Here is an 11,113-nt window from a genome sequence, read left to right as displayed (position 1 = left end):
CACTCATGTTCCTTGTCAAAATCACCCCAAGCTTTAGAATCTGCTGGGTGTCTAAGTACGTTCTCCTCATGCTCAAGTTTTTCTTTATGCCATCTCATATCTGCAGCATTAACCCTCGACATGAATAGCCTCTTGAGCCTTGGTTTAAGTGGAAAGTAACGCAACACCTTCTGTGGTATTTTTTTAGTCTTGCATTCGAAGACTTGATACCTCTCATCATTACATTCGACAATTTTGAAGATTTTCATTTTCTTTCCAAAACAACACACAATCATACTTGCATGCATGGATTGAGATATAACCAAGTCCCAAGTTACGCATTAATGCCTTCGCCTCGTAATGGGACTTTGGGAGTGTCTCACCTTCAGGCAATATTGCTTTAATCAACTGGAGAATCATAGTGAATGATTTGTTACTCCAGCGATTAATTATCTTCAAATGAAGCAACTTCACGACACAATCTAACTTTGAAGATTTACAGCCTGGATACAAAGGTTGACGTGCTTCACTCAAAAGTTCATCAAATGGATCTATATTACCTCCTGATTCCCTATGTTCCACATTAGGCACCGATTATCAATGTGTATTGAGCCTGCAAATCTTCAAACATGTCATCCAGTCCATCAAACTGTACCCTTCACCAACATCATCGCCATCATCGCCACTTTGTTCCTCATAGTCTTCTCCATGAAAACCCAACGGGTGTAATTCTTGTCCATGCCGTAAAGGTCTAGATCGCCTTTTTACCTCGTCGATGTGCTTGTAATTCCTATTTTTGCATTGTTTGCATGGACATCTAGTCCTTCCCATTCTCATGCAGATGACCACGAAAGCAATCTCAACAAAATCTATAATTCCTTTTTATAGTCGCCATAAACCTATTCGGGCGATTGCATCCAACTCTTATCCATTTCTAGTAATCAAAGAAGAAACATGAATCAAGTATGTTGCACCTTTAATAAATATGGCAAAGGAAACATATCTTACCAAAGGAAAAAAAATACTTGTACACGCCACATGGTAGAACAAAACAACACTACTAGATTAAAATGAGGAAAAAATATCGCAGTCACTTTCGATCTATTATCATACTTAAGCTGATATGAATAATTGAAACTATCAGATAAGGACAATTTGACTTGTCAGATCCACAATATAACTTATATTTGACTTGTCGCATCCAAATTTAATCATAAAAGATAAGAAATGTATATATCTTATTTATATAGTAGCTCTTCATGACTACTTCTCAAGCTAATCCCTAATTCCTTTTTTGATACACTGGCAAAACCTATTTGGCAATTGCATCCAACTCTTATCCATTTCCGTGTTCCCTACTACGAGATAGATAATAATTGTACATCACAAAATAAGAAAACCCAAACATTTAAACTAACCAAGGACAGTCCATTAACAATCAAAATAGAAATAGTTAAATTAAATACACTATAGAGAGAGGAAATCTCATTGTATATAACTAAACCAAGTGCCTAATAAGAGCTCATTATGGTGGAGATGCAAGTGCAAGTGCAAATGGGGATTTAGTGGCGTTATGTTCAAATTTCACTCCTTAAGTTCTTATAAGAACAAAACCGAGAGGACAGATGATCCTACAAGCAAAGAATGCTTGTAGCTGATGTTCCCATCAGCTCAAAAAAAAAAAAAAATCCATCAAGTTAATATGATACATAATAACGTAATTACAAATACTAAAAAATGCTAGCAAGATGATTTAGAATAACAAAGATAGATCGGCAACCGAGGTGACGAGGATATACCTTTAGCTGAATCTAAAGATGTGTAAAGGTATGCTCTAATTCACTAGTGTTCAATATACTTTCCATCTTTTTGTATCTAACATGTGTTTCGTGTTGTGTGCATGTATTGGATTTTTGTCGCTTTCTTTATTGGTTCTACAGGCAATTTAATCTCTGAAGGCTTTTACTCAGATATTTGACACGCCCTCGATATTGAATATATGAAATATATATCTCAGTTCAAAGGGCATGATATGTCGGCAATCGCTCATATCAGGGTTCATAGAGTAGTGATAATCGATCCCCAAGTAATCCATAGGTCCGAGGTAATTACCTTGTCTATTCCACTTGTTTACCAAAGATAATCACTTCAAAATAGAAAGTGGCACAAGAACTTCAACTAGTGAATGAACACGAGAAGTTGTCATCACCCCTGTGTAGTTGCATAACTTATCTGTATGACATTAATACTGCTCACCTTAGATCAATAGTATCAAGATTAAATTCCTTTAGCATATGAGTCCTTATATGTGCATTTATTAATTTCTCGGGAAGGTGGGGGTAAAATGGGAGTTGATCTTTTAGCTTAGATAGTTGATGGACTTTATCTTAGACCTCTCGCTATAAAGCCGCCTTGGGCTCGAGGTTTACGCTTCCTGCTTTATATATGTTACTTGGTAAATAGTTCCCATATATTGGAATGGTTCCCCCGAACTCAAACTCTTATATTATGAGTTGGTAATTGAAGTGACTTCTACTCTTATACACGGATGAACTCTTTCATCATTTCTAACTAATAGCCACAACTCTGCAGATGCATTTGTATTTTGTTTTCTTTAGTCAAATTTTCATATAATCTGATTTTGCATAATACCATAATTATCTTAGACTTGCTTAATTTTTTTTTCCAACTAGTGTACCATGTGTTGATATCGATCATCTTGCCATTACACTTTATTTCTCAATGCGCTTTATATATATATACTTGATGGTTATTCTTGTCTTTATTTTATGGTCTACAATTTGTTTTATACTTACTTTTTCTTCTCGTATATACTATTCTCGATGGTTATTTGTTCCTAAGATTAGTATCTCTTATTCTTTATTCACCAGCTTCAATCAAACATGGGCCTTCTTCCATATGCAAGTTTTCAAGTGAAAAGTTCAGAACAAAAAAGGGTGGTTTGGTATGGCACCATCTATGTAGACGCATTGATGAGATACTTAATTGCGATAAACCACTTTAGGATGGAGATGGAATGTTGGAGATGCTGAATTTGGTAAAGTCATCCCCTGGTCAAGTAGATGTGTATTTTTTACTTGATGAAGCTCCTCGACTCTCCTACCTTTAAAATTAAAGATTGTACATTTCTTTTCTTATGAGTTTTGAGACATCAAATTTAGTCTTATATGTAAGCAAGTACATATGTAGTATTTTGTTTAAGTGTTTAGAGAGTAAACAGTTAAAGTTGCATTTATCTCTACTTTTGGATGTCAAGCTTTTGTAAACGTCAAGTTATCTTGATATTTTGGTATTTTAATGGAAATTTGGTGCAAAATGAAAATGAAGTTGTGAAAGTGTGATTTGTGTGCTTGTTACAACAGGTTTTAATGGAAATTCTTGCAGGTGGGAAAAAGAACAAAAAACAAATTCCAAAAGGACGGCCATGGGCGGGATGTAATTTCATAATTTTTGAAGACAACAAAATAAACTAAGCAACCGCCAAAAACCGTTGAATATTTTCAATTAACCATGGCTTCAAGCTATTATTTGAAATTAACTACAGCCGTAAACTGTCGATTTATTTAAATAAAGCAACGGTTAGTAGCCGTCATTAATGAAAACGATAGCGAATTTAAGGAGGGCTATTGCGATGGTCGATAGCCATCATTTTAAACCATTTAGGACGGTTAGTGGTCAAGGCAAATTGAGAATTCTGACATTGTGTTAGTATTGTAATATCACTAAAGAAAGGCTACCACAAGCCTCCACCACCTCGAATGTTCGAAAAGCTTTACTAGAACTTATCCGGTGAGTTATTCCAAAGACGAGGGAATGCCTAGATTGGGTCTTGTTCAGCTTAAGATCTCCGTAGAGAAACAACTAATGAAATATATCGACCTTGCCTCTAGATAATCTACAACAACTAAAAACACTTTCGAGACCTTTCTTAAATATAGCTATCAATTGTTCAAAAGTTCAATTCTAAAATATAGCTACCAATTGTTCATAACTACTAAAATTGCATTACAACAAACAAAAGTTCAATTTTAATCTAAAAATATACAAGCTAGAAAACATGAAAAGGCTACCTGAAATAAGTTTACAGCTTCAACCTATTTTCCTTGTTGCAAGTGTTTAAGTTGAGGACCTGAACCAAGTTTTCAAACACACTCTATTACATTAAGTTGCAAAGATCGAGGAATCAACAAAATTAGCCAAAATAAAATAAGACATATAAGGTTCTCACTTGTAAACTCAAAACCCAAATTCACACGCACACGTCATAAACAAGGCACCACTTACAATCGCTGAAATCGTACAAACCTTAATTGACCTAAAAGAAAAGTGAAGGAAAGATTCATACCATACTTTTCTACTTTCAGCAAAGACTTTTCTATTCAAGGCTAATATCCATATCCAAAAATTGACTCAATATTTTAAAAGTCGGTCATTTTTTTTAATATCTTCTTAGCAATAGGGTCATGGTTGGGAAACTAAGGTCTCCCTTCTATTTCAATATGCTCTAGCAAAAGAGAACCATATATAAAAGCTGACTCAAGTATGGAATGAGCCACCACTCTTCTTTCTTGATATCATAACTTTACATGTATAGTCATGCAATTTGTTCTTTAACTGATAATACCAATATTTTTACAATAGTATGGCATGGTTCATATATTGCATAACAAGAATATTAAAAGGCAACGCTATTCCAATAGAAAGATTGATATTATTGGAAGAGGAGAAAGGGTGTGAGAAATATCTGTTGTGGGAAGTAGGGAAAAGTAACAATGGAAGAAGAGAATGCTTATTGTTACTATCGCGGATCAAGAGTTTGAAAATGAGGATGTACTTGATAGGCATCAGAAATCAACCCATTTCAAATGCCAGCACTGTTATGAGCAGTTTTTAAGCGTTGGTGGAATGGCTATTCACGTTATTCAGACTCACAGGGAAACTCAAACTACTAACAACAACTCTTCAATGGCACCAACATTAATTTTCACCAGGACTGTTTGAAACGTGACCTGTTGTGCCGTTCAAGGCTCAAAACTGAGTGTTGTAGTCCACGAACTTTGACTCCGAGGAAGCTCATTCAGTTATAGAATGCGTTAAGGGCTCTTAAGGAGAGAGAGGGGCAAGGCTGCCTGATTCTAAACAGGTTAAGACGCCATCTGGGTTATAGTATTGAGGGAGGTGGAATAGAAAATTCTGTGAATCAAGGCCTGCTGCGTCCCGTCGATGATTGTCTTATGGATGTCTTGAAAAATATACCACAAGATGTTTCATCAGACAAGTCCTCTTGATTGACTAATTGGTAATCTTGTATGTTATAGCTTCGACCTGAAGTCGGCTACCGATAGGTGTCTATCTCTTTGAAGCTATGCAGGTCTTGATCGACCTGCTGTGTCGGTCAAGGCTCAAAACTGAGCATTGTAGTCCACGAACTTTGACTCCGGGGAAGCTCATTCAGTTATGGAATGCGTTAAGGGCTCTTAAGGAGGAGAGATAGGGGCTAGGCTGCCTGATTCTAAACAGGTTAAGGCGCCATCTGGGTTGTAGTATTGAGGGAGGTGGAATAGAAAATTTTGTGAATCAAGGCCCACGCTAAGGTCCGGCCCATGATTGTCTTATGGATGTCTTGAAAGGGATACCACAAGATGTTTCATCGACAAGTCCTCTTGATTGACTAATTGGTAATCCCAGATGTTATAGCCGACCAAGTCGCTCTTGACAAGTGTTAGTCTATCTCTTTGAAGTTATGCATATATTTCACTTATGTTAAGCGCTTGACTGAATAGCTTTACCTTAATAGCAAGCCGGTCTATGGATCTAGGTGAACCTGGAGGGCTGAGTCGGAAAGGGCTGGGGAAGAATTACCCAACGGGGTTTTGAGTTGGACGGATCGATGTTCAAATCTCACTGACACTAAACACCAACCCAATCGAAATCTCCCCTCCCCTATACTATGCGTTTGGTGGCGATAGAAAATTCGGCTTTCCGATCTTGGCTTTCGAAAGACAGTAGGTTTGGTACAGGACGAGCCAGAGGGGTATAGATGGTATAGAGGAGAAGACCATAGGACAGGACCAGAATAAGTTGGGATTTCTATCTGAGACTTGACACAGCGTATGAATCCTTATTCCATAACGAAAGAAAGGGGACTGGATCCTTAAGCCGCAAAGAAACTGGAACATCGCATAAGAACTTTGAGTCAAAGATTTCAACTAAGAACTCGGACTCTTAGTTAAATAAATAATAGATTCTATCTCCAGTTTAAGAAAATGGGTTTTTAGTCCTAGGAGGAAAATTGGATACTATACTTAAGGGTTCGGGATTATAGGGCCATTCCCGGGTGGGGATTTTGCGAGGCTTCATACTTTTGTTTTGATCGGTCATCATGCTTTAACTTATCGAGAAAAAGGATCTTGACCAGCGGCTTGAAATCTAAGTAACAGGGCCAAGAGGATTTGTTTTGGCATTGTGAGTCGGTCTTTTTCTTTTTAGGTTTTACCACACTACTTATAGGGATGAGACCTTTTTTGTTTTCGGGGCCGGATAAGCGGCTTGGCGAAAACTCGAACACACTAAGCTACAGCTCTAACTCGAGGGTCGACAATCATCCATTAGTGCGTCCCCACTAAGAACAGCTACGCGGAGCTACTTACAACACCGGGTAACAGCTGCTACTAACACAAATGTAACTTCGCTCAAGAGGAGTTTACTCCGAGACTAACACCCGAAAGCAACGCCGAGAGGAACTTGACCCGAAAGCAAGCGGGGAAACGACTTTCACTCATCTGATTCAAGGCTTGAAGACAGGGCTGAACACTCAAAGGCACATAGAAGCTAACTCACCACAGCCCGATCGAATACCCAATAGGCGAGGGCGGAGCTAACCCGACGGGAACTCAACCACTAACTAGCAAAGCGAAGCAGCCCCATGCATAAGCGCTTGTACTAAAGTCGTTACGCCGGCCCTCTCACCCGACCGAGAGCTCCTTCACTCCACTTCCATCGGATGCAGGGTAAAACACCGGCAGAGCACAAAGACGATAGAAGCTAACCCGATAGGAATGCTAGGCGAAGGGAGCTAGCCACCGGTAAGGTAAAAAAAAGAACTATCGTGATAGCTAACACGAACGAATTCATTAATATTTAGTGATGCACCGACTTTTGGCCCGGTCGACAAGCCGGGCCACGATCGCCACTTTTTGTACCTTCTCTATTCCGTGCCCTTAGGGGCAAGCCCTTTGAACAACAGCTGGCAAACAACATCACTTTTGGAAAGCTCAGCTAATTCTTTTTTCGAACTATATATCCAATTGAGTTACCTCCCGCCCACCTCCGTTGACCTGAAAGCCTCACTAGCCGAACGAGCGTTGGCTAGTGAGGCTTTAAAGATCATCCATAACCAGATTGATATTTGCATATATACGATAAATCACAATAGAGAATATGCCTTAAGAGAAGAGAAAGGAACTTACTGATTAAATCATTTCGGAGTTCAATCACCCGACTCAAACTCAATTCAATAGGAAGAGTCGAAGCTAGTTTTGCTATTGTTAACGTAGTGCTAAGAAGGAAAGAGAAGCTGTGAAGCGTGGTTGGCAGCCGGGACCTTTCCAACTATTTTAGACTCGAGTTCCAGTTTCAGCTTGATAGCTATATCTTTCCTCGCAACACTGGTAGCGTTTGCTTTCCCTTGCTTGGTAATTGATCTTTGCGATCCCTTTTCCCATTTCCTCCGCCCTGAATAGAAGCCAGTAGCGCCTCTCTCAGATAATCAATCTCTACAACGGGAATGAAGGAAGGGTTGATCCGCTTGCCTTTGGGACAATAGAAAGACGAATCGATTCCGGTTCTTTCTTGATCCACGGAAACTGCCTATAAAAGAAGGTCTTAGACAGGACAAGGACAGCTTTGATCGCCATTCATTATTACATCTTGAATCGAGTCCGAGCAAAAAGAACTCAAGTCAAAAGCAGCTCAGCCCTTGCTTCTTTGGCAGGCTTCTTTCAATGGGAGTAGCCTATCGTATTGGACAACTCTAGTCTATCCCCTCATAGAGTAGTCAATTCTTTCATATGGTAGCATGGGCCCCTGACTTCTATAAGGCTGTTGAACTTGAACGGGAAGCCAAAGTCGACTAAAAGGGATCGGAAAGCAAGCGTTACGCCCCTTCCGATAGCATAAGAGGCTAATCCATTATTCCGACACTAGCATGAGATTATCCCACCAGACTAAACCGACTCTCAAAACAGAAAAAGTAGAAGGTTTTCCCAAAAGAGGTTATCCTAATAGAAATATGCAACAAGGGTAGAACTTGCAATCCAAAGATGTTTAAAATCATCCTATTTAGCATTAATTTGGGTTGTAACCCGCCACAAAAAGTTCTCAACCCCAAAACAATATTATAGTAGCTATCAAACCCAACACTTACATCCCAAATGAATATACAATAAATCCAATATGATCTAACTATACTAACACCCATAACACATTACACCTAGACGCAACATGCAAATCAAACACAAGATGCTTGCCAAAAATCTGACCGAGAAACAACAAAAAACCAACGAAAACTACCCCCGCAAAGATTAATACACGCCAAACTATTGAAAGATTGATATTGAAATAGAATACACGCCAAAATTCCTTCAAATTGAAATATAAAGATTTGTTCTTTATATCACAAATCAAAACAAAACAAAATACCCAAAATCAAAAGCAAAGCAATATATCTTACCGACTCGTAGAAAACCCCAATTCGAAAGGTTCTACACGGCTCCACAAATCAATCTGCAAAGAACACCAAAACCCCACTTTTTAAAGTTAAAACAATCAATCAAGACAAGAAAAAACGATTTCAACTAGGGCAGGGAACAAAAAAAACAAATCTTTTGATTTTGTTGTAGTTTCAATGACTTTTCAATTCTTCTCACCTTGAGGTTGAGGGTGGAGGAGAGATAAGCTTTGAAGATGTGGAGAGGATGAGTTTTAGAGATCGATAGAGGAAAGAAGTTTAGATTTAGTTGGAGAGAGACGGCAATCTAGGGTTTTAACATGTTTTTTTTTTTTTTTAGTATTCCTAATTTTGTTATGACTTCCAGCGGGAACACGAAAACTGGAGCGCGAAAAAAATTTGCAGCAAAAAGGATTATTTTCGCCCAAACCAAAGCCCATTTGCAACACCGAAAACGTCGCAACAAGGGCATACACAGTCTATCCCAGAATTACCAGTGACGGCAAGGGGGTTGCAATAGATATTTAATCTATAGCAGCACCACACTCGTTGCCAACAATAAACATTTTCAATTTAATTATTTTTCTTATTTTTCGTAAATTTAAGCGAACAGTTTTGCAACGCTCAAGGCGTCGCTCTAGGTATTTCCCAAAATCAAAATTCTATTAAGACGGATGACCTTTAGCAACGCCACACGGTGTTGTAAAAGATGACTTGTTGCAACAAATTTTAGGCGTGGCGAAAGAGTGCGTTGCAACAGACCCCTTTTGTTGTAGTGCTATAAACGTCTCGAGCCACGAAGGATTTTTAGAACCCTAAAAACGTTATTCTCCCTCCCTCTGCAGCGATCACTCCATTTTTCAAGTCTCCCATCTAATCATCTAATCAATGACTATCATTATTTTCAGAGACCTTCTCTAAATTCTTAATCTACCTTGCCGAAGATTGGTTCTGAAAAGGTCGAGAATGAGCTCCATTAGGTACGAATCCATCAAAGTTTTCAGTCCTGTAATACACTATTTTTCACCTTAACTCCTTGACCATTTTCTTCCAATATAACAAGAAGCACAATTTATAACTCCATAATGCCAAGAAGTAAACATGGCTACTTCAAAGCTTGAGTTTCCACCAGTCACCACTTCGTCTCCTTTGAACATCTCAGACTTCGATCGCACCCCTTCTTACTGGTAAGCCTTCTTTCTTTTTGCATGTGCGTTTGTTGTCGTTGTTGTTGTTGTATTTTTGAATGCTGGGTTTGGTTTGTTATACAGTGAGGAGAATGTATACATGCTTTGCAAGAAGCTAAGTAAAATTGGTGTGTCAAAAAATGATGGGTTTGACCTCTTTGTTGCTTTTATCTCCAATGATCACAAACAGGTATATGATCTCATCCTCTATATTCCCTGTTTTATTAATATATATATATCAATGCCTCAAAGGAAATTGATCATAGACTTAGCACCTGACTTTTTCCTGTGCTTATTAACATCCAATATAGAGAAAGACTTTTTTTTTTTTTATGTAAGTCAGCTTTTGAAGTTGGAAATGAAAAACGTAGCCTATTACATTTTCTTATAATTGAGCCTATTACATTTTCTTATAATTGAAAGGATAAGCATTTAATACTTGAAAAGAGAAAGAACGGGTACAAGACCCTTCTTTATATGACTAAAGCGGAAATAAAACTTTCATAGTTTCACAGGGCGAACAAAACAGTAAACCCCACCGAAACTATCTTTTGGGTTTACTTCATCTCTTCCCTTTCGTCTTCTTTGAACCCCTATGTTTAACTCCAATTACCCACCCCTATTTATTCAAAGGAAAAAAAATGAAGGGTTTGGCATTTTAGATTCTCTCCCCATTCGATGACAATGATGAATATTTTTTTTCACGCAGCCAACATAATCTTCATAGACTCTCCTAAGCATAGAAGGTTCAAAGAGAGGTGATATAGAATCAATGGCCCAAGCCTACCAATTTTTGAGAAAGGTACAAAATCTTGCTACAAGTTTTTGAGTTCTTCATAATATAAAAAAGAAAAAACTGAAATTTCATTTTTTTCCCCCCCCTGAGTTGAGTTTTTTAGTGGTTGCTTGCTCACCACCTTGAGTTTCTCTCACATTCAGTCTACATTATATAATAGCAGTCCCTTTTCAAGCTCTCTGAGGCTGTCCACGTCAGCAAATCTTAAGTAGCCAGGGGGATTAAGTACCCAGGGTTGTTACGAAAAATCTAGACAACTAAGTAAGAAAGTGTATTAGCAAAACCCACTAAACCTTCGTTTCATTTTCATTTTAAAACACTCCGTCTCCCTTCTCAATTAGATTAGATTGTATCTCTTCCAATACCAAAACCCAAATATCTCAGGTATGTATCTTAGCTTTC

The sequence above is a fragment of the Coptis chinensis genome, unplaced genomic scaffold (assembly GCF_015680905.1).
Source record: "Coptis chinensis isolate HL-2020 unplaced genomic scaffold, ASM1568090v1 utg4262_pilon_pilon, whole genome shotgun sequence".
In the NCBI taxonomy this organism is placed as follows: Eukaryota; Viridiplantae; Streptophyta; class Magnoliopsida; order Ranunculales; family Ranunculaceae; genus Coptis; species Coptis chinensis.
The sequence above is the reverse complement of the archived record's forward strand: the minus strand, read 5'-3'. Positions refer to the sequence as shown.